This window comes from Rattus norvegicus, chromosome 4 (genome assembly GCF_036323735.1).
Source record: "Rattus norvegicus strain BN/NHsdMcwi chromosome 4, GRCr8, whole genome shotgun sequence".
NCBI lineage: Eukaryota > Metazoa > Chordata > Mammalia > Rodentia > Muridae > Rattus > Rattus norvegicus.
The window spans coordinates 127,997,061-128,020,615 of NC_086022.1; the positions used below are offsets into that span (position 1 = coordinate 127,997,061).

Sequence of the window (23,555 nt, forward strand, 5' to 3'; positions counted from 1 at the left end):
CTGCAAAAGCCCAGCCAATCGCCAAGATTAATCCTTCCTTTTGTGCGCCCGAAAGAGCCTCCCACCACGCTGGTCTTCGGCTCCGCAGCGGCTGTAAGGAGAGGCGGGGGTGGGGAGTGGGATCTGAACCCCTTCCTAAGCTAGCTAAGGGGCTCCTCGGCCACCTGACCACTGAGTGGGTTTTCCAGGGCACAGGCTCTGGCTGGAGGAGCAGCTGATATGCGAGAAGGGAGAGAAGATGCTCAAGCTTGCGCCTTTTATATCACTGGCGACATTTCTAACACATGACAACAATTTCCATCTGTATTTAAGCCGGGAGTGTGAAAAAAGCGCATTACATCACAGAGCCCGGGTTCTCAGAGGCTGCCGGATATCTAGGCCAGGGGGGATTAGGGCTGCACCTGTGAAGGGGGCGGGAGGGGGCGGGACCCAGCTCGCTCCCCTACCAGGACATGTCAAGTCCCCACCACCCGATTGGTCCTAGGGAGCTCTTGGCCAAGGAAAGGCGGGAAATCGGGTTGCCCCATTTGCTAAGGACTAGCAGCTGAGTGGACAGATGGGGTGAGGGCTTGGGGGTATGGTAAGGAAAGGAGGGTGATTCTCAAGAACGGGGACAAGAGTCTCCCAAGTCCCCTCGGCCTTTCTCCTAACTTTGAAAGAGATTTCACAGAGATAATTCTTATACTTGAAATAACTGTTTTCTTGGAGTTAAAGATGATGGAGATGCTGAGAATGAGACTTTGAAGGATTCCCCTTCAAGCAGCTGACTAGGAAAAAATATTAAAGACAGAATCCCATTTAGAACGAAGCACTTGGGGTTTATCACTTTGTATTCAAATTTACTCCCCTGCCCCGTGTGTGGTGTGTGGTGTGTGGTGTGGGGTATGTGTGTGTGTGTGTGTGTGTGTGTGTGTGTGTGTTTTTCATGGGCACAGGTGTTTGTGAGGTGCCTTCTTCAATCATTTCTGTAGAGTAACTTTTGAGGCAGGTCTCCCGCTGACCTGGAGTTCACTGTGTGTCCAGCTAGACTAACTGACCAGCGAACCCCTTGGGCTGCCTTTACCTCTGCCTGCTAAACCCTGGCATTAAAGCTGCATACACCTGCATGTGGCTTTTGAAAGGGAGCTGGGGACCTCAGGTCCTCCTCCTTGTGCAGTGAGCACTTGACTAAGTCATCTCCCTACCCCTCAGACTCAGGGGGTTGATCTCAGCCCTATTCGCAGCTCAGCATCCTCACCTCAGCTCCAGGAGTAGGAAACAGTGCTGTGAGACTCGTGGAGAGTAAACATTTCCTACTGGCAGTGATCTCACTACAGGGTGTGCCTGTGACCCACCACCCACATTTCCCCAGCTCCACACTCACATGCAAGGGGCGGTCAAGAATTAAGTACTGAAGAATGGGCAGAGGGGTTGGGGATTTAGCTCAGTGGTAGAGCGCTTGCCTAGCAAGCACAAGGCCCTGGGTTCGGTCCCCAGCTCGGGGGGGGGGGGGGGGGGGATGATGATGGGCAGGAGACAAGGGGATCTAAAACTTTCAGATGAGGAATGATGGGAAACCATGGATGGAGAGGTCTAAAGCTAACAGACAGCAAAGCATTTGAAAGCTGGGCTGGAAAGGGCTGGAGGGCAGTCTGCTGGACAGATTAACTAAAGAACAGAACTTTCCCTAGGACTCACGATCAACTGCATCTCAGAGCAGAGGAGGAAAGATTTCTAATCATGAATCTGTAACTGTGTGCTGGGTAATGTAACCTTTTGTTCCCTGAACAACCCAGGGTGTGGCAAGACTGCACTTCTTTTGTTTTTGTTTTTCAGTCAGGGTTTCTCTTTGTGGCTTATGCTTGGGCCACAACGGCTGCTCAAGTTTGTATTTCTAGCACTCTTCTTCCTGTGGGCACTTAAGAGTTCTGAGACTCCTCACTGGCCTCAGGCCTGTGTTCTAAGGCCATCTCTCCTCCTGCTTTTGAACATCGATGACCCATGCTGGGAGCTTTTTGTACATTATTCGTACATGATAGTATGAATGCATGTGTTCACACCTGTGCACATGTGTGTGCGTGTGAGGTCAAAGGTCGGTGTCATCTTTATCATCATTTCTGTTAAAATTTTACACATGGGAAGACAGACACGTGTCTACAGCCCATCCACATGGAAAAGAGGGTTACTGCATATCATGCTCTTACTGTTCACGACAATCACATACTAAGCATCTCTAATAGTTTTTGTCTGTTGGTTGGATTTTTGTCTTTTGTTTGCTTGCTTGGTGTATATCTCTGGCTATCCTAGAACTCACTATATTTCACAGAGATCTGTCAGCCCTTGCCTCCCAAAGGCATGCACCTTTAAGCCCAGCACAAACCACCCAGCCTTTACTTTGAGGGAGAACCTGTAAAATGGGATCTTTTCTAGGCCTCCAAACAGCTAACTGCTGAGCCCTGGGCTGGGCACCACTCTAGTTGTCAGAATAAGTGAGATGCTTTTGCTTTGTTTGTTCGTTTTTTAAACCTTCATTCCGAATTCCTGCCTACTCCATTGGCAGGGAAGGTCTGAAGTGCTGAATGCAGAGTATCAGTTTACATTTTCATTTAGATGGAGTAATAAAGCTTAGGGAATGCTCTTCTTATCAACCTTGTACATAAAGTGTGTAAGCGCTTGACATCACTCCGTCATTAGACAGAAAGGGATCACATAAAACTCTCAAAAGCCTTCAGCCACAATTTCACGCTGAAACTAAAATTTGTATTTTATTAGTTTTCCACAAGAAAATGAATTGTGCAGTACAAATTAAATTGCTCTGTTGCAATGAAGTTACATAGAGGCTGCACCAGAGGGAACAGAATTACAAACTGTCCTCTTCGTGAAATAAGGAATGTTCATGCAGTCGTATTCACAGAGAGCTTTCCAGTTTCGAAAGAGTGAGAAAAACAGACCTCACTGGGATGGAAAATATCCCTAACAAGAATGATAATTTTGTAATCATATACTACCCCTCCCAATTTCCCCACCCACCCAACTTCTGGGGGGGGGGGGAGAGAGTGAAAGAGAGAGAGAGAGTGAAAGAGAGAGAGAGAGAGAGAGAGTGAGAGTGTCAGAGAAAAGAATCAAAATGATTTTCAATTAATGCAAGACCAGACTTCTCTATGCATAAGAGAAAGGCAAAGAGGCCATGGAAATCTGCTCAGGTTTTACCAGAGCACACACCCTCAATTTCACAAATCCAGGCTCTCAGAGAGCAAATGGTCTCCAGCAAAAGTGGAAAGATGACCATGTCTTGTTTTTTTTTTTTTCTTTTTTGAAATCACACCTGAAACATACACAAGTTAAGAACCAACTCGTCCTTCAGTCATCACTCATTACTACCTGATTTCTAGACCCAAAAGGGCCAGTCAGACAGGATCTTCAGTTCACAGTGTAGACATCTCTTACTACCAGCATTTTACCAAACTGTGAGAAGACATCAAAGGGTTTCTTTCTGATCATCCCCAAAACAAACGCCACGGGCACTTTGGAGTGCAGGTTGGTTTTAAGGTGGGGCCTGGCACCACGAAAGTGCAGTAGCCACCCTGAGTCTTAATGATGGGACTAATGGGCAAACTGCCTGACCTGGCAACACTTGTGCCTTCTCTCCTGCCCTACAAGGCAGGTAGGTATAACGACTAGGTAGGAGGATGCAGACGTGGGTAAATGCCAGGCTGAGACTGTTATCTCATCAATCACCTTAGCTATCCTCTGGGCGTGGATCTGCTATCTATGAACATGCCTTTTTAAGGAGACAGATAAGTACTTTGAGATATCGGGTCTTGCTGTTTATCTCTAGACAGCTGGGAGTTCTCCAGGTAAAACAAGCCAGCGTCTACTTTCTATGTGCTGGGATTACAGACTTGCAGCACCATGCCAGGATTCAACTGGTGATCAGATCCCTCTATTTCGGTTTGTTATTTTAAGTCAGGCTCTCATTATGTAGTCCTTGCTGGTCTTGAACTCAATCACTGTCAGCTTGCCTCAGCCTCATGCCCTGGATTTACAACTGGGCATCACCATACCCAGATTCTGTAAATTCAGATTCCCTGAATTTCCTGAATACATACCAAGAGCAGAGTCCTGTGGGATATAAGAAACAGGTATAAGCCATCTATGAGGTTGGGAAAGGGGTCCTGTAGTGAATCGTTCTTTGGTAAAATTATGTTGAATGACAACCCAAGCCACATTCACTAACTAGACTGGAACAAAAATAGATATTAACAATAGAGAGGAGGCTAAAGATGTGTACCAACAGCAGACATAAACCTGCAAGATGTGCCCAGGTACTCAGACTCAGGAAATAACAGCCTTCTGCACACTTACTGAAGACTGAGAGAATAATGAATTATGCTACTTATGAAGCTATAGACATAAGATAAACTTTTAAAAGGTTTAAAAATGATCTAACAGTGCTGAGAATAAAAACTACCTATATGAAAAAGAATGAAGCTGGCCTGAGGTGGTGACACACACCTTTAATCCCAGCATTCAGGAGGCAGGCAGAGCTCCAAGTTTGAGGCCAACCTGGTCTACAGAGCAAATTCCAGGACAGCCAAGGCTACATAGAAAAACACTGTCCAAAAAAAAAAAAAAATAAGAAAGAAAAGAATAAAGCTGCCCCCTCCTCACACCATAAGCAAAATTTTACACACAAGCAATGACAGACAGAACTTGATACAACTCCCAGAAGAAAGCATTTTATTGATGTTTATAGTCCTCAGTTAGGCAATGATCCCAAAAGGAGACAGACAGACAGACAGACAGACAGACAGACAGACACACACACACACACACACACACACACACACACAAATATTGGCACATTACAGATTGAAGAGATCCTTTTTTTCCCCCTGAGAATAATAATACCAAGATAAGGAGAGGAGAATCACCAAATGGGAGTATTTGAGAGTCATATCTGATGAGCAGCTTATATACACATATGTGAAGGACTTCTACAACTACTTAATACAAAAACAAACAGCCCATTTAACAACTAGTGAAGGGATTAAACAGACATTTGCCAGTGATGATACACAGGTGACCAATAAACACTTAAGAATGTGCTCATATGACTGGGTAATCCATCTGGAAACGCAAGTCACAGCCAAGAGATATCACCTCTTAGTGATGAAGACTTCTCAAGGAAAAAGACAACTAGCAAGGACAAAAGGGAGACACCCTGGAGCCGCCATTTTGGAGGACAATCAGGCCCAGACTCAAAGTGTTATTTATGATATGACAAAGCAATCCCATTTCATAGGCTGTCCAAGAGAAATGAGAATATATGCCAATTTAAAACTGTATACATGAGCATTTGTGGTAGCATTATTCATCATCGTGAAAAGGAAGTAAACACTCAGAAGAACGTGTACTTGTTCATAACTTACACATACCTTCAAACACCGTAAGTCATCTCTGGGTCACTTATAATACCCAAGAGTTATTAGTTAGAATGTGTTGCTTTGATAACAGTGATAAGAATAGAAAAGTCATTAATAACTTCAGTTTGATACATCCACTGTGAGCTTAATTTTTTAAAGATTTATTTATTTATTTTTATATGAGTACGCTATAGCCATCTACAGACAACCAGAAGAGGGCATAGGATTCCCATTACAGATGGTTGTGAGCTACCATGTGGTTGCTGGGATTTGAACTTAGGACCTCTGGAAGAGCAGTCAGTGCTCTTAACCACTGAGCCATCTCATCTCTCTAGCCCACACTGTGAGCTTAAAAGACAATCTGAAGTTGCTTGAATCCAGGGATATAGAAAGGCAGGTATAGACTAAAAAGATGAGTTTTGTCTGCTGGTGTGTTTGTCTGATTGGTCTTTGGAATCTTTAGACAGCGTTTCCTTGTTTTCTCTAGAGTCCTAAAACCATGGAGACTAGGCTTGGCTCTAACTCAGAGAGCCGCCTGCCTCTCTGGGACTTAAGGCATGCACCACCACTGCCTGGCTATAAAACGAGTTTTAAGAAATGGGAGATAGATACATTTCAATGAAGCTATTTAAAAAGCTAAAATGTAAAAAATATAGATAAGAAACTACAGGCAATAAGGAAAAAAGGATGAAAAGAGGAAGATTTTTGTTTGTTGTTTTCTGTGAAAGTGTAAGAAAAAACTCTTTGGAAAACAAAATCCGTTAGTAGAGAAGGAAGAAATCATGGCATTTGTTTCAGAAACAGAAGGGAAAGCATTATAATTAGAAAAACTTTATCTTCATGTGTAAGAGAATGCCATACATAACTCTTAGTTTGATAACCTAGACAGATGTTATTTTCTGGGATAATACACAAACGAAACTGCTTTAAGAAGGAGTAGAATTAATATGTGGGGTTGTGCCAAGTCATACTGCAATTTGATGTGTCACATTCGGTTGATAACTCTGGGAGGTCTGAACTTTTCTAAAGGGAAATAAAGAAGTGGATCCTGGGGAAGGGACTAGAAGGGAGGGGAAGGGACTGGGAGGGAGGGAGGAGGAAACTACAGTCCTGATGTAAAGTATGAAAGAAGAGTTCAAAACAAAGAACAACAAGACAAAACAAAGAACAAAACCATAGAAAACGAAAGAGAGAAATGACTAAATAAAACACAGTTACACTAAAAGGTCTAATGTCTCCTCCCTGCTCCCAACTAATGAAACAAGCAAGCAAGCACACATGGTGGGATTTTTCACAGAAAGTTCTTACCCAGCCATAAAATAGAGGAGAGTGCCCATTATATAATTAACCAAATGCACATTCTTTGCTACGCATTCTTTGTCTTTTATATATGCTCATACGTACTATGGTTTATGGTGTTATCCCCCAAAGTCCATTCTTAAACATTTGGTTGTCCCATTGTGGGGCCGGTGGGAGGTAAGGCAGGCTTGTAAGGCGGGCTTGAAGAAGTGAGGACTGGTAGGCGGTTAGAAGCATGACCTCTGGGTACTAGGGTGTTTGTGTCTTCCTCTCACCTCTCAGCTTCTCAGCCACCATGAAGTGAAGAGATCTCTTCAACCACACCCCTTTGCTATGGTGTCCTGTTACACTTCAGACTCAAAAGCAATGGGGCCAAGCAAGCACAAGCCAAAACCCTCTGACAGGAAGCCAAAACAGCCCTTTCCTTTAAGCTGATTTTTCTTCAGACACTTTGCCACAGTGAGGCAAAGGCAATTCAGAACACATTTGTGAATTATTGGAAAAAGATAGCAGAAAGATATTTTGTTTCATTTTGTTTGTGCAGTGCTGGGAATTAAGCTTAGGGCCTTGTATGACATACTGAGCAGGCACTCCCACACTGAGCTTACACCGCTATGCTCCGCTGTCTGGCCCTCAGATAGGAGTGTATATGTTGTGTGTATTAGGCATGGGATGCTGAAGGCCCAGGGTACCTTACACATACTAGGCAAATGATTAGAGGATTTAAACAGTCTATGACTATCAGATAAAAGGTAAACACATGGTATTACAAAGGTCACATGACATTTTTGTGCTTTTATTTTTAATAACAAAAATGTATGTGGTAATGATACAATAATTTGATGCTTGCACAGAATGAAACACTCTAAGGTATTCATTAAAAATGTGGCTGGAACTTCCTGCTGGTTGGTGGAGCCATGGAGGTAGATAAGGGGTGGATACCAAGGCAACTCACTTGAACTAAAGTCACCCACAGGCTGATTTATCAGCCTAGACACGAAAATTCAAAGCACAAGTAACAAAAATAAATAGTCTGCGTCTTAGTCCATTTGCATTGGCGTTTGTAAGAAGCAGAAATTTGTGAGGTTTGTGTCAGGCAGTTGTTTAGTTCAGTTAAGTGGAGATTTCAAAGCAAATGTGCCCCATAGGCTTGGGAGTCTCATAAGAACTCTCTTTTGTACCAAGATGGCAGCTTGGTCATCACAGGACAGAGCCAAGACAGAACACAAACACATTATCTTAAGCTCTCTGATAACAGCTGTAAATCTTTTCACATTCAAGGCTTGATTTAAGTCTTATATATCACATTGGCCATTAATTTCAACATTTGAATTTAGGAGGACATTTTTCAGACCACAGCACTAGGGTAAGGTTTTTTGTTTTGTTTCGTTTTCAGTATCAATCTTTCCGTGTCTGGGGGCTGGAGATATAACTCAGATGCAGAATGCTTGCTCAAAGAAAGCAGAGTGCCAGGGTTCAATGCCTACAACTGCACAGACTAGGTGTGACGGATCATGTGCGAAATCCCAGCCCTCAGGATATAGGGGCAAGAGGATGAGAAGCTCAAAGTCATGCTTAGTTATAAGTCAAGTTCAAAGCTATTCTAGGATAACTGAGACTGGGGGTGGGGGGTGGGGGCAGAGGGAGAGACCCTTAGTTTTAATGTGTTATTAATTATAAACTTTGATTTATATTCAATTATAAACTTTAATTATATTCTTTAATAAAATTCTCAATGAAAAAAAGAAAACTTTAACATTACATATATACATCCATGTTTCTATACTCCCAAATGTGGGAAAACATATCTACAAATCAAGAAGTACTGGTTTTATAGGACACAGGAGCCACTGATCCAAATGAGTCCCCTTGCTAAGGGCACAATTTTTAAGTACACCTGCTTGGATTCTGCAGCAAAGTTGTGCCAGGAAAGGAGGCTGATTTTCTCCTAAGGTGAGTCTATAATGCTCATTTAGGAGGTAAGAGATATTGCTGTAGAAAGAGAAGCCAAACAAAAGAACTCCAACTTATCTGATGCTTTTTAAGTTAGTCAAAGGACCTGATAATTATGTCAATTTATAACCAAGAGGTGATGGGAAATCACTGCTGGTGTTTCCTCCTGCATATGGAATATGACGACTTTCATGTAACTTCAAAGGCAAACGATAAATCACTTCGCAGTTACATACGGGTCCACAGAGGCCCGTTTTCCCGACGAGAACCTCTGACTTACACAATAAGTAAAAAGGGAAGAAAATGTAACAGCTTGAATTGAGGTTTTCCACCTGGATTTTGACTTGAATTACCACAAACACGTGAGGAAGTGATCCCTCCACCCTTAGAGAAAGCAATCTCATGGACAATTCAGAGGCTCTCCTAAGTCAGCTGGGGAATCATATAGCAAATGGGGAAAAAACATTCTACAATGGCGCCATCAACGATAAAAGTTCCAGAAGGTCCAAACTTGTACTGAGCAGGGTGCTGTCAGAGTGGGATCATTGTTTATAGGGCCTCACGATAGATGAGCTATTTTACAAGGTCATACTTTTTCGTCTCAACACTGTAACCTTCCTTAAGCCTTTTCTTGTCACCTTTTGGTCTTCTTCGCTGTGGCTCTCACTGGGTTCGGAACACAGGAGAACAGGGGACATGACGTATGAACGTTTTACATGTGTGTGGTACATTATGGCCTTCTCATAGAACACCCATGCGAAGTCCTGAAGAAAAGCTGTTACAGTGAGTAACTAAAGAGGATAGGAAGCAGAGATGTGCATTTGCTAGGGGAGATGCTGTGCAACATGGGTGTGCAACATGGGTGTGCTTCATGGGGGCTTTGCACTACTGCAAAAAAAAACGCTCACCTGCCTTCAGACAGCCAGCCATTCATTTCAGACAGCTCAAGAAATAGCAACAAAAGTAAAAGCCCACGAGGCCAACCAGGACCCCTTTGCACTGCCTGACCTATCTTGAAAGCATGCTTAAAGGCTTTATAGTTAATGAGGGGGAGAGAGAAAAAAAATAAGGCTACATCACACTTACCATTTAATGTGCAGGTTAGTGTGTTTTATGCCAGTAAATTATAGATCGCTCAATGGTAGGCTAGTTATACAGCAGATTTATCTCAGTTGCAACTGCTCTAAAGAGCGTGAAACATTTGGTGACAGAATTATAGAACCAGAGCCTGCTTATAGCCACAACACACAGACAAGGCTGAGCAAGGCTACATGGTCTGGTAGGTGTGCTTAAAACACACACTTTCCTTTGTAACAGTCAACTGTGCTCTTAAAGAAGTATCATTAAACTTGACACTACCCATCAGCATGGATTTATCTCAGCAACATGGCCACCAACTGTGTACCAGGTCATATTTCCATGTTATGTCTCTCAGTCCTCTCTATAAGTCTAAGTAAAAAAAAAGGAAGGAAGGAAGGAAGGAAGGAAGGAAGGAAGGAGGGAGGGAGGGAGGGAGGGAGGGAGGGAGGGAGGGAAGGAAGGAAGGAAGGAAGGAAGGAAGGAAAAGAAAAGAGAAAAGAAGAGAAAAGAAGAGAAAAGAACATAGGAATCCCAAGGGAAGCAACTTATCCAAGTACCGACATCCGATGGTGGAGGGGTTATGAGGCCACATTTGAAATTTGCATTTACTAATAACCTTAACAGTATTCCACAGCCAGGATGATGGAAGTTTTCTGAACTAAATCCCAGTACCTTCTTAAATCACTGTGATTTTATTCTTATTTAAATATACGCCTCCCACCCCAGCCCATCTCAAGACAAGGTTTCTCTGTAAGTCCCTGGCTGTCCAGGGAATGCAGTCTATGGGCTGGCCTAGAACTTGGAGATTCTTCAGTTTCTTCCTTGAGAAATGCTATTAAAGGCATGTACCACCACAGCCTGGTTAACACACACTTCCAAACACGTACATCGGAACAGAACAACAAAACTCATGTAATTCATCTGGGAGGTCAGGGCTAGCCCTGAGCCTGATTTGCAAAGGGATACGTGGGGAAAACTGCCCTTCCTGATGTGCCTCACAGGGTTCCCGGTCCCTCTGAGCCAAAGAGGCCCCTTCATCATCTTCATCAGCACCAGCACTCTCCCATGAGCATCACCCATGACAGCAGCTCCCAATAGAGTGCTTCCTGACTGGGGCCAGGCACTGAGCAAAGCCTTGCAAGGCTACAAGGAAGGTGTTGCTCCCTCTACTTCATAAAATGAACAACCTGAATCTCTGAGGAGCTCAGTAACAAAGGAGGGAGAATGAATGAGAGACAAAGCCCAGGCCTTTCCCTCCTGCCCCTTAGCGGGGCAGGGAGACATCTCTAATTGAGTGGTACATTTACATTTTATCTTAGTGGAGTCTAAAAAGAAACTCACTTTTACTACACATCTGTCTCCCTTGCAAAGACAAATTTCTTAGGAGAACCGATATGACCTCCAGTGTGCCTTTGTAACAAATCAGACGCTTTAGCCCCATATGTATTATGCATGTGACCATTCTCTTTTTGTTCTGCAGAAGAATAGAAGGCAGGTGAGGGCACACACAAAGAGAAAGGGAAAGCCGTTACAATGTCTTAATGAATCTGACCCCTGATACAAGAATAGATTTTCTTAATTTAGATGTTATTCTCCTGTGCCTTCTTCCAGGCCTGGAACAGAGTGCTCACTGCTTGGTACTTGGTGATCGCGTTACACTTCCCCCTCTTACTGCGGCCCACCTATACAGTAGGCAGGACTGGACCCATTCCATAAGGTTTCCTTTAAGTATGTATGTGCTTGCGTGTCTGTGTATGTGCATATGCTATGTATGAATGTGCATGCAAGCATGTAGGGGGAAAAGACAACCTCAAGCTGTATCATTCCTCAAGGGCCATCATATCTTGTTTTTAATGAGACAAAGTCACTCACTGAGTCTGAAACTCACTAAGCAGACCAGTGAATGACTGGGAATCTGGGAATCTGCCAGTCTCTGATGCACTGAGATTATAAATCTAAGCTACCACATCCAGACACTTTTACATGGGTTCTGTAGATCAAACTCAAGTTCTGTGCTTAAAAGGCAAGCTCTTTACCCAATGAGCCTCTTCCTTAGACCCAAGTGAAGTTTCTAATGCTTGATTTTTGATCTACTATTTAATGCCTTTTTTTTTCTTTAAAGACAGGTCTTGTGATGGCTAAAGTTATGGTTTAAGTTTAAATTACTGTGCTTAAGAGATCTATAAAACCGAAATGTTTCTAACCTGTAAGCCCCACTTGTGCAAGGACAGATAACTTCTAGGGATGCTAGGGGCAATTGTTCATATAAGACAGTGGTTCTCAACCTTTCTAATGCTGCAGTCTTTTACATACAGTCCCTCACACTGTGGTGACTCCCGACTATAAAACCATTTTCATGGCCACTTCATAAATACGGTTTTGCTACTGTTATGAATCATAATGTAAATATCTGTGTTTTCCAATTGTCTTAGGCGACCCATGTAAAAGATTTATTAAACTTCCCCACAGATTTATTAATCTTCCCCTCATACGGGTCATGACCTACAGGTTGAGAACCTCTGATGGAGGATAACAAGCCGTGTGTGCCTCAACTGCACAGAATGTTCTTGATCACATGGAGGCAGAAGATTCACAGCAGGAAGTATATCAAGATGTACGCTTGCCCCAACTGGAGGAGGGTAGGAAGTATGTAGCCTAGTGGGGTTTGCCTTAGTAAGTCCATGACTCATAGATCTGGAGCCATTCTCTGAGGATCCTGGGTATGAACCTGGCCAATAGCCATTGTCCTGGACAGTATTTAATAAAACGTGCTTCAAATTTAGCTCGACAACTGTGGTACTGGTCTTATTCTCACCCGGCTGGATTAGCAGTTTTGTTACGATGCCAAGGATGTCTCTGCACTCACTCTACAGTCCGTCCAAACTCAGAGACGAAGTGGAAGACTGAACTCCTGCTACAGCTTTGGAAAAGAGATAATCTACAAGGAAAATAGAAACAAACACCTGGACATGGTGCTCAACGTCATTTTGTATCAGCAAGAATGCAAAAGAGACACTGCTGTATCCCACTAAGATGACAAAAATATTTATTTTATAAAACCAACAGTAGGTAATGATTCTGACAATGAGGTGTGACCCGAGCTCCACGTAGGTGCACAGTAAAAGCTATAGCCACTCTGGATGTGTTCTGACAACATCTACCACTACCAGATTTATGTCTTCACTTTGACCAGCAACCCTCCTCCAGGTATTGTATTGTGCAGACGTGTCCAGTCATATAAAAACACATACAGGAAGAGCTAAAAGCTGGAGCCCAGTGAAACCAGCGGGAAGGATGGCCGTCTATCCATACGATGAGAACTATCCAGTGGGGAAAAACGAGACTACTGTTACACTCAGGCACATGGATGCATTTCAAAAGAGCAACGTTAGTAAGAGATGACAGAACTGGGGCTGGCTAGACGCCTCAGCAGAGTCAAGACACATGCCTGGAAGCCTGAAGACCTCAGTCAGTCCCTGGAACGCATGGAGGGAGAAGAATCAATACATACAAGGTAACACGCATGCGCACATACACACACACACACATTCTCTCTCTCTTTCTCTCTCTCACACACACACACGCACACACACACATTCTCTCTCTCCCCCCTCTCTTTCTCTTTCTCACACACACACACACACATTCTCTCTCTCTTTCTCTCTCTTACACACACACGCACACACACACACACACTCTCTTTCTCTCTCTCTCTCACACACACGCACACACACTCTCTCTCACACACACACACACACACTCTCTCTCACACACACACACACTCTCTCACACACACACACACACACACACTCTCTCTCTCTCTCTCTCTCACACACACACACACACACACACACACACACACACACACACGTACGTATGTATGTACGTCTCATTTTAAGTCCTACCACACAACTGAAGAACATTTCATCTACCACTCAAGCAAGGTTTTCTTGCAAAATTCTACTGAAACAGATGTGGTGTTTCTCTCGCAAGTCCTAATTAAGTGGAGCTGAAGCTATGTAAAACCAATTAGAGATGAAAACAAGGCATATATATCTTTAAAATCACCAGAGGAAACGGAGAATACAAACGCTGCAGCTCTCATAGGCTGTAAGGATTTAATGGCCCTGTCCCTAACACCAAACACATTTACATACAGAAACCAGGGGAATAAATCCCCACTGGTTACCAGCAAGGGACCTTAAAAATAACTTCAATTCCAGTCTAACCAAAACTTGTCTCACTTTTCAAATGGAACTCCTAAGACAACAGAATGGGCCACTCCTAACAGTGCAGGAAAGGGCGGAAAATCTCAACTCTACCTAAGTCAAATGTAGAAGAGATAGGTGGCTTGAGAGTAAAGAACAGGGGGCTTCAAGGCCAAGCCCTGAGAAAGGCCTGAGGCTATCACAAACTCTTGCTCCTAACAAGCGACCAAAGCTGAGCCTGAAGCTGGGAAGAATGTCATTACTGTCATGGGTTAGCCAGGACAGGTAGGGCCAAGGTCATTTGTCTAAAGTCTCCCTCATTATGGGCCTCAAGTTAAAAAAAATTTTTTTCTATGTCCATGATGGCCGAGAAATCAGAGATCCTTCAAGTGCTGGTATTAAAGGCATGCACCACTACACAAGGCTTTAACATCCTTTTCACATAGACCTACAGACAACATGATGATGTACTAAACAGCATACAAGGCACTAATGGGTGGGTCTATTAGCTCACAGTCACAGGGTGGACATAGACAGTTCCCGGCTCCTCCACTGCTTGTCCCTGCATCTCTTTGGTTAATTATGTGGCAACCCATGTCACACTGACCCACTGGGCTTACGGAGGTTATCTCCCGCACTCTTCTTGCCTTCCTTACTACACAGCAAACTCTCTGAAAGCAGGAAATTTACCCAGCTTATCTCTAACGCTGAGCACCCAACACATTCATCTGCTGGGTGCTGCTGTTCAGTAGAAATTTTCCCCCGGAGGCAGAGGAATGAGCAGATATAGGCTGAATAAATGGATATTCTAATTGAGAAATCGGGGTGGATAGTCACTGCTCATTAAGGGTCAATCCTGGTAGTTCATTAATTAATTTGTGTCACTGGTGCAAAATATCTCACAGAAACAAAGGACAAACTTCTTTTGGCTCCCAGTTTCAGAGGGTTTTAGTCCATCACCATGCAGAAAGCATGGCAGAGTGACTAAGCTCAAAGATGTGGAAGCCTGCAACTGAAGCTATTTACATGGATCAGACAAGGAGCGGAGAAGGAGGCCCAGTACAGACGGCTGCCAGGTGTTTGTTTGTTTTATTACATGTTCTACGTGTGGTTGGCTAGATGGGAAGCAGGTGGTATTTGGAAAAACCATTGATGGATTTCTAATGATAAGAAAGATCAGGAAACATGTTCCCACAGGCGCCAACAGTAAACCCAATCTGCCCACAGTAATCTCACAGTGTGGAAAAAGGTGATCTAGACCAAGACTGAACCAAGGCCTTCCTCTGTTTTGGGTGGCATTCGCCCTTGAGTCTGCTAAACTAGCTGATCAGGTTTCTGTGTTTACTTCCCTGCTTGTCACACTGTGGGAGCCACAGATCTGGAAGTATCTCAGGTTCAGACCCAAGATCATGTTTAAATTTGAAACTGTAAAGAATGAATTAAGAAGGAAGAAGAATGAAGAACTCTTTTGGATTGGGTTTCTGCTAAATCTGTAGCAGATATCGCCTGGATAACACACTGTGTTGCAATATTTAGGAAGCCTCTTCGGGATACACACTTCCAAAACGAGTAGCAGTTTTATTCCACTCCCTCTCAAACTGTGTGTCTAGCAAAGAACCCACTGTTAGAACTGGGCTATTGCGTAAGGCTATACGGTCCCTCAAGGGCATAAATCGCAGATGACGGAATAGCAGCCCTTGGATTTGAGCACCACGGTGCCTTTCATGGGATTCTAAGACTACAACCTAATTAACAGAGAATAATAAAACACAAGCCTACCAGGAAGAAGGCCGTACTGAATTACCAATTCTTTTTCTTTTAAAAACACTCTCTCTCTAGGCACTATCACTCTCTGATTAAGAGTGGATCTCATGGAGTAACACAGTACAGATCTATGACTGAGAGGTAATGAGATTTTGAACTTATTTAACCTTGAGAATAACTGCACCCTGTTATATGATGATGAGATGATTACACTACAGTGGATTTAAACCTGGCCTATGAAGCCCTCAGCATATGCCTGTAAATAATTATCATTCTACGGATACGTTTACAGTCATCTAGATCCCATTAGCGGATCCTTAGAATTTACTAGAAATGATTACTCCTAACTTATTTTCGAGATAAGAATACATACAACTATTATACTCATAGTCTAAAAAAACAAACAACAACAACAACAACAACAACAACAAAAAAGCTATAGAATTTTGACTGAAAATCGAGCGCTGGTGTTTCAGTTCTATTTCACAAAAGAAAGTCAACCAGCCTCTTCCTGACCGATAAGACAGTACCAGTATAACAGACATGCCTAACTTCATAGGGTTCTGCAATAACGGCATGACATGCTGTAATTAAAACAGCATACATTCGCTTTTCCACAAGAGATTTTTGTTTTCCCCCAACGCACACCCCTCAGGACGGTCTCGACTTCATGATCCAATGGGCTGCTCAGCAAATCTCAGCTTTAGGCTAAAGGCACTGATATAGGAAGAGCGCTCCACGGGTGAAGACATACATTCCTTTTCTCCTAAACAATAATTGGTTAACTTATCTCTTTTGGGTCTGGGTTGGTTTCCTTTTAATAATACTTATCTGGCAGTACCTCATAATTTAAAGAAATCAAAGGGATAAAAAGGATAAAAGGCAGTCTGTCACATGACCTGTCCCAGCCTCACCCACTGCTAACATTCCTGCCTGCTAGCCTGTTACTCTCTTTCTCCCTCTCTGACCAGGCAATATATGTTCAGTTGCTTTTGATGTTTGTGAAGAACCGACATTAGCTGTATATTCACCCTGGCCGTATACTTCGGTGCACGTTTCCAGACTGAAGTGGTAACCAGTTAATTGTATGTGGAGGGAGGATCCTTCTTGGAGATTACTAAAGGGTTCATTTATGGTGTTGCCCTGCTACCTTCACAAGTTAATGGCCTAATTTTAAATGCAGTATGCCATTCATCAATATGACCATTTTGTTCATATTATAATTGCAATGGAATAACAGACGTTTTCTAGTCTAAATTTAATAAAAGCACATTGAGCATTTCACCTCAGAGTCTCTCTCTCTCTCTCTCCTCTCTCTCTCTCTCTCTCTGTGTGTGTGTGTGTGTGTGTGTGTGTGTGTGTGTGTGCAGAGAGAGAGAGAGAGAGAGAGAGAGAGAGAGAGAGAGTGAGAGAGAGAGAACAAGCTGTGGTGAGTGCCGACGATCCTGTGCCACGCCGTGCATGAAGAAGTCAAAGGAAAACCTTCAGAAGTTTTTCCTTCCACTATTGTACCCAGGGATTGAACTCGGGTCACCAGGCTTTCATTGCAAGTGCGCTCATTTGCTGAGCCATCTTGCCAGCTTAACAGTTTCTAAAAGTGTGTGCTGAAATCCATAAAGCATCTTACAACTGAACGTGGGGGATACGAAATGTCTGGCAATAGTAAGAGGGATCTGAATGTGAAATGACCAACAATTAGACCCCAGCACGAACGCGTCCTGAGGTATTTGTGTCTGTCATTGTTCTTACTCTTCTCAATCTGTGACTTTACTGCCCTGTCCTGAAGGGTGACTTGCACTGAGCACGCTACCCCCTGTAGCATCAGCAACACCATCTACAGGATCTAGGCTCAGCTACCTGCGCCATAGGTTATACATCACAGCACTTTTACTGTTCTCCTGAAGTCTTCTGCTCTTAGAGGAACATAATTTAGCTATGCAAAACAGAAAGCCTTTAAAATTTCCCCTACTGTCATTCCTCAGCATGTTATCAAATTGGCTTATCTTTGGATGATACTGTATTAAATTGTTTGATTCTTAAAATCACTGTCTGAGCTGCTGACTTGAATTGCATTTTAAAAAACTGGCTCAGTGAATTTTGGTTTGTACCAAGCTTGGAGTTTCAAACTTTTCTAAAATGGCTGTAAATATACCTCTGCTGTCTGGTGCTATGCACCTGTGTAAAGCAGCATTCCAGCACTCACCATGGTACTGCCAAGCTACGGATCAACTCTCAAAGACACTCAAGAACTCTATGTCCCACACGGTCAAATATTCAGCAAAGATTTAAACCATTATGCAGATAAGCATGAGCATATCTATCATGTGTTTAGGCAAGTTTGTTTTTATCTTTAGTAAATCAAGAGTAAACTATTTGGTGTGTGTGTGTGTGTGTGTGTGTGTGTGTGTGTGTGTGTGTGTGTGTGTATGTGTGTGTACTCATGTGCGCGCATACCATGAGGATGGAGAGGTTCACAGAGGCCAGAAGCGCATATCAGGTGCCCTGGAACAGGAGTTACAGTTCATCCTCCCTGATCTGTGTGGGAACCAAACCCAGAGAAAGAGCACACAGTGCTCGACTGCCAAGTCATCTCTCAAACCCCCCATTTTGTCATGGTCTTTAGTAAGACAATCCAATGACAAGAGGAAATGTCTTCTTACCTGGACTTTAAAAAATGCTCAGAATCCACCAAAAGGACTAGAAAAAAAAGGGGGGGGTGGTGGTGGGTCTGTGAGGTTTGGTTTTATCTTGTTTTGTAGATGGAGTCTCATGCAATCCAGGAGAGCCTCAACCTCCCTACATAACTGGGAATGGCCTTAAACATTTCATTCTCCTATCTCCACCAACTAAGTGCTGGGCACAAAGGGTACCCCAGTATGGTTAATCTTGGGTGTCACTGCCAATGAATCTAGGATCAACCAAAAGTCCAACCTCTGAGGAGGTCTGAGAAGGTTATTTATGAAGGATTAGCAAGGGATAGTTCATCCCTCAGAGGGACAGTCCATTCCAGGAGGGCAAGCTAAAAAGGAAAAAGCAGAGCTCCCTGGGCTGAATGCTGCTAAGTGCATCTATGCTATTGCTGCTGCTGCTGCTGCTGCTGCTGCTGCTGCTGCTGCTGCTGCTGCTGCCACCATCCTTTGGTAACAACAGAACCCAGCCTTCTTAGCTTCCAATAGGCGCCAATATCCCAATATGGACACCAGTGCCTCGCCAGGCCTTGAGCACCAGGTTGAGACCAGTGGAGCATCCATCCAGTCTATGAACTGAGCAGCTATAGTCTGTATACAGCAGCTGTAGGCTCTCCAGAGTACAAAGAGTCACTGTTGAACATATATATCATACACATGTATATGTGTATATTTGTATAAGTATACAAATACAATATATATTAATATCAGACTAATCTGATGGACTCTGATCCTCTAGAGGACTCTAATACAATCCCCATGCCCTGTTTTATGTGGTGATAGAGATCAAACCCAAGAAGGTTGAGTGGGGGGTGAGGTCCTCACGAATGTAAAGAGAGCACTCAACTAACCGAGCCACACCCCCACCCTATTTTCACTGAACACACTTGATGCCAGGACAATTTCTGAGATACATTTTATTTAATTCTCTGGACTTAAATATTCTTTTTGAAAAACTAAAAAAATAGTAGGAATTTCTCTTACATAATGGGTGGCAAGGACACAACGGAAACACTCATGCACCTTCAAAAATTGCTCTTTAATTGCAACAAATGTTGATGGGAAATGTCAGCTGAAATTATTAAGCAATTAAATAAATTAACATGGCTGCCAAATAGATATATTAGTATGCCGGACTCAGCCAAGGACTAATCCATATGTTATTAAGAGAAGAAGTTTTAAGATTCAGTATATAAATTTTAAATGTGATCTTTAAGCATCGGCGGGCAGAGCAGTAAGAGCAGAGCGTGGACTCAATGGTGGTTGAACCTGGATTTGGGGTCAGGCATGGTGATGTACACCTTTCATCCCAGCACTCAGGAGAAGAGACAGGCAGATCTCAGGAGTTCAAGGCCGTTCCATAATGGCCAGGGCCACTCAGAGAAACTCTGTCTTGAAAAACCAACCACCACACTAACCAACCAACCAACCCAAACAACCCACCCACCCAACCAACACACCAACCAACCAACCCAAACCACCCACCCACCCACCCAGATTTGTGCTTGAGTTTAATCATTAATAAAATGGGTACCTGTAGGGACCACTGACATAAATTGTCTTCTATCTGCACTAAAAATATATAAAATAACAAACTATATTATCTCATCTTAAGCTTGAAACCAAGGAAAGTGGCCACCTCTCATCTGCTTCTTTGTCACAGGACCAAACTCTCGCCGGATTTAGATGTTGGTACCTCTACCTATGAGTGATGTTCTTCCTTTGTATTTCTAGCCGAAGCTAAAGAGAACTTTAAACAAGCAGTGGTGGTAAATTTGGAAATTCATGTCAGTAGGGAGCAGGACAGACCTCAATGGAAAACCTTCAGATAGAAGGCCCATGTAAAGTTCTCACATTGCAAAACAACATTATTGTGTACAAAGTTCATGCTTAAGTGCAAATGAATTACAAAAGAAAAGGCAAAACAGGGTAAAAGTTTATGATTTTGTGTTAGGCTGGGACATTTCACAGCTATCCTTGAATACACTTGACACATATCATGGGAAGAGGGAGTGGTATAGCCCTACACAGCATAAAAAGAAACTGCTAACTGGAAGAGCTACTGGCCTCTCAGGTCCTTCAAAGCCCCAGAGAGTCAACATCTCCTTGTAACAATGACAGACAAAAACAAAACAAAAACAAACAAACAAACAAACAAAAAAACGGCAGTGAGGGCCACCAGGAGAGCAGAGTGGAATCTGAAAGGTGGTTTGAGGTCAGACACACCTTTGTGGTGATGCTCTTCTGTCAGTTACCATACCAGTTGCTAAAGAAACCAGCTTAAAGGTTAAACCACACACAGATACACAGACACAGACACAGACACAGACACACAGAGACACACACACACACACACACACACACACAGAGAGAGAGAGAGAGAGAGAGAGAGAGAGAGAGAGAGAGAGAACATGAATACACATACACACAAAGAAAGAGAGTACATATAGACAGACAGGCAGACAGGCAAGCAGAGACAGAGACAGAGACAGAGACACGATGGAAGGAGAGTTTCAGGCCAGCCAGGACTACATAGTTAGACTCTGTCCCAAAGAAAAACAAACCAAAAAAGAAGGATTAAAGGCAAAAGTGTAGGCAAAATGTTTTGTGTAACTCCTGACATACTGATTGCACTTAATAAGCCCAATTAGTTGCTTTCTTTTCATCAGTAAATTTTCAGTTGTAAAGCATGGCAGCAGCCCTCCCTTTATAGTCATGGTAAAGACAGCCATTCCTACCATCTCCACTGTCAGCAAATAGAGGGACAACAGTTTGGTCCTCAGACTCCACTGGAACCAGTGGATAAATGACAGCTGCCAATCAAATGTAGAATTTAGACTTTCAGAGTAGACTTTTTTTTTTTTGTTTTTGTTTTTGTTTTTAAATTTCAAGACAGTGTCTCATTTTGTCACCTTGGCTAACCCGAAAGTTGCTATGTAAGACCAAGCTGGGCTCAAACTCAGAGATCCAACTGCCTCTTCCTGGAGTGCCGTTATTAAAGGTGTGTACTGCCTACCATACTGCTCTTCAGAGTCCTTCTTAAGAGTTAAAATGAAAGCCAGTCTTGATGAACTTCAAGGAGAGAACCCATTAGAATATATAAGATGAGAAAAAAGAAATAAGTAAGAACATATATGTGTATAATGTTTATGTGTGTGTGTTTCATAGCATCATTAAAAGTCACCATCACAGTCCAGAACAAAACAATTCCTGTAAGCAATGTCAGGTTTATTACTAATAAACGTACATTGCAGGAAATAGCGTTGGAGTTTTGCTAGCACTCAGCTCGTCAATAAATTACAATGAAGTAAGATGAGTCACCCTTTGCCAGCTTGGATCCTGAAGTCAGTATCTTTTTGGTGGCCCTGGACCTATCAAGCTCACACTGTGAAGCCACCGTGAGCAGGTGATTCCCAGAAACAGGCAGAGCCCGGGAGAAATGGGCCACCCCAGCCAGGAGTAGCCTGCTATTCTCATGACTCACTGGAACTTAATTCTTGACTGGCAAGAAGAAACAGGCATGGGGTTGGGGATTTGGCTCAGTGGTAGAGCGCTTGCCTAGCAAGCGCAAGGCCCTGGGTTCGGTCCCCAGCTCCAAAAAAAAAAAAAAAAAAAAAAAAAGAAAGAAAGAAAGAAAGAAAGAAAGAAAGAAAGAAAGAGGCATGGAGTGAATGATGGTCCAGCACAACGAAAGACTGCCCTGTCTCTTCAGTTTGCCATCAGATGAAAAAGGACTTAAGAGTCATAGGACGCCAGACTTTTCTGCGGGGAATGGCAGGGTCTCATGAAAGCCTAGCTGGTGCGAAACTGCCTATGGCATCGCCCGGCTGGACGGCTCGCAGTACTGGGGCGAGAGTGTGATGCTCTCTGAACGCTGGGCGCCATCCTACCAAGTGACCCACCTCACCTACTCTGACCCCACTCTCCTAATCCCAAATTATATGCATTCGAGAAACAGGTCCCCCTCCCCCCAGTCCATGCTTTTAAAGTTAGGTTGAGAATTTCTTACCTGGACTACTGTGTGACTGTGTGAGGGTTCTACTTTAATTAATAGGTGACAGGGACTATGACAACTGAAACTGCAGAGAGAAAAAGCCCAGGCCTGAGCAACTAGTGCTGACACTGCCTTCTCTCAGCACCGCGTGGCGTGTGAGAAAACATGTAACGCAGTCCAAGGGGTAAGAGCTCTTCACTGTTTAAACTCTCCATTACGCAAGCGTTGCCATATTCCAGAATACAAGCTACAGGAACACAGCGTGTGGGATGGGAAAGCCTATGCCACAGAAGGAACCTTTCATATTTGCTCTAGATCTAGAATCCTTTAAGGAAATCTGTGATGTAGAACAAATACGTTTTCATGAAAACAGCAGGCAGGGTGTACCTACTACGCCCTAAGGGTAGAGGTAGGCAGGCCGGAAGCAGACTACAGACGGCCGAGGACCCGTGGGGAAACGTCGATGCTGCGTGTAGAAGGTACAGTAAAGAGGGAAGACAGGAGGAAAACAAACTCTTACCACACTGCGGGCGGCCAACACCTTGGGGGCTAGGAAGAAGGACCAGCCAGGAAAGGGCTCACTGTCCAAGCATGAAGGTCTGGGGTCAGACCACACCACCCACATAAAGAGTGGAGCTAGAGAGATGACTCGGCACTCACACTGCACCCTGCTCTTGCCTAAGACCTGGTTGTAACAGTCAAGCTGGGTAGTTTAAATGCCTGCACCCTGCATACAAATAATTACATATAAAGACAAAATAGAGGCTGGAGAGACGGCTCAGCAGGCACGAACACTTGCTGCACTTGGGGACCATGACTCAGTCCATAGCGCTCTCGTGGTAAAACGCATACAATATAATTCCATTTCTACGGGATCCCACACCCTCTTCTGGCCTCTGAGGGCATCAGGCATGCATGTATGCAGGCCAACACTTATACACATAAAATAAAAATAACTTAAAAAAAATGAAAAAAAGCTCAAGCTGTGGTACTGGGTGCCCACCACATCACCGAAATCTGACACAGAAAGATGGGTGTGAGTTTAAAAACAAAACAAAACAAATTTTAAAAAGTCGGGAGTATAAACCCAATGCTGAGAAGGCAGAGATGGGTGGATCCCTGGGGTTTACGGAATAGCAAAATAGCAAACCTGAATGAAGCTGAG

General features: G+C 43.5%; 1 protein-coding gene across 46 annotated transcripts in view; it reads right to left on the minus strand.

Moving 5' to 3' along the window:
- Nucleotides 1–23,555, minus strand: part of Magi1 (membrane associated guanylate kinase, WW and PDZ domain containing 1) — a 605,639-nt gene that overhangs the window by 234,471 nt on the left and 347,613 nt on the right. For 3 of the 46 annotated variants that reach the window (XM_063286567.1, XM_063286559.1, XM_063286560.1), the window contains exon 1: nt 1–23,555. This exon is cut by the window's right edge. The exons of 42 other annotated variants lie outside the window; for them this stretch is intronic. The gene's annotated coding sequence lies outside the window, so the exon portion shown is untranslated. One more of the 46 variants, XM_039108188.2, reaches the window with a different exon arrangement.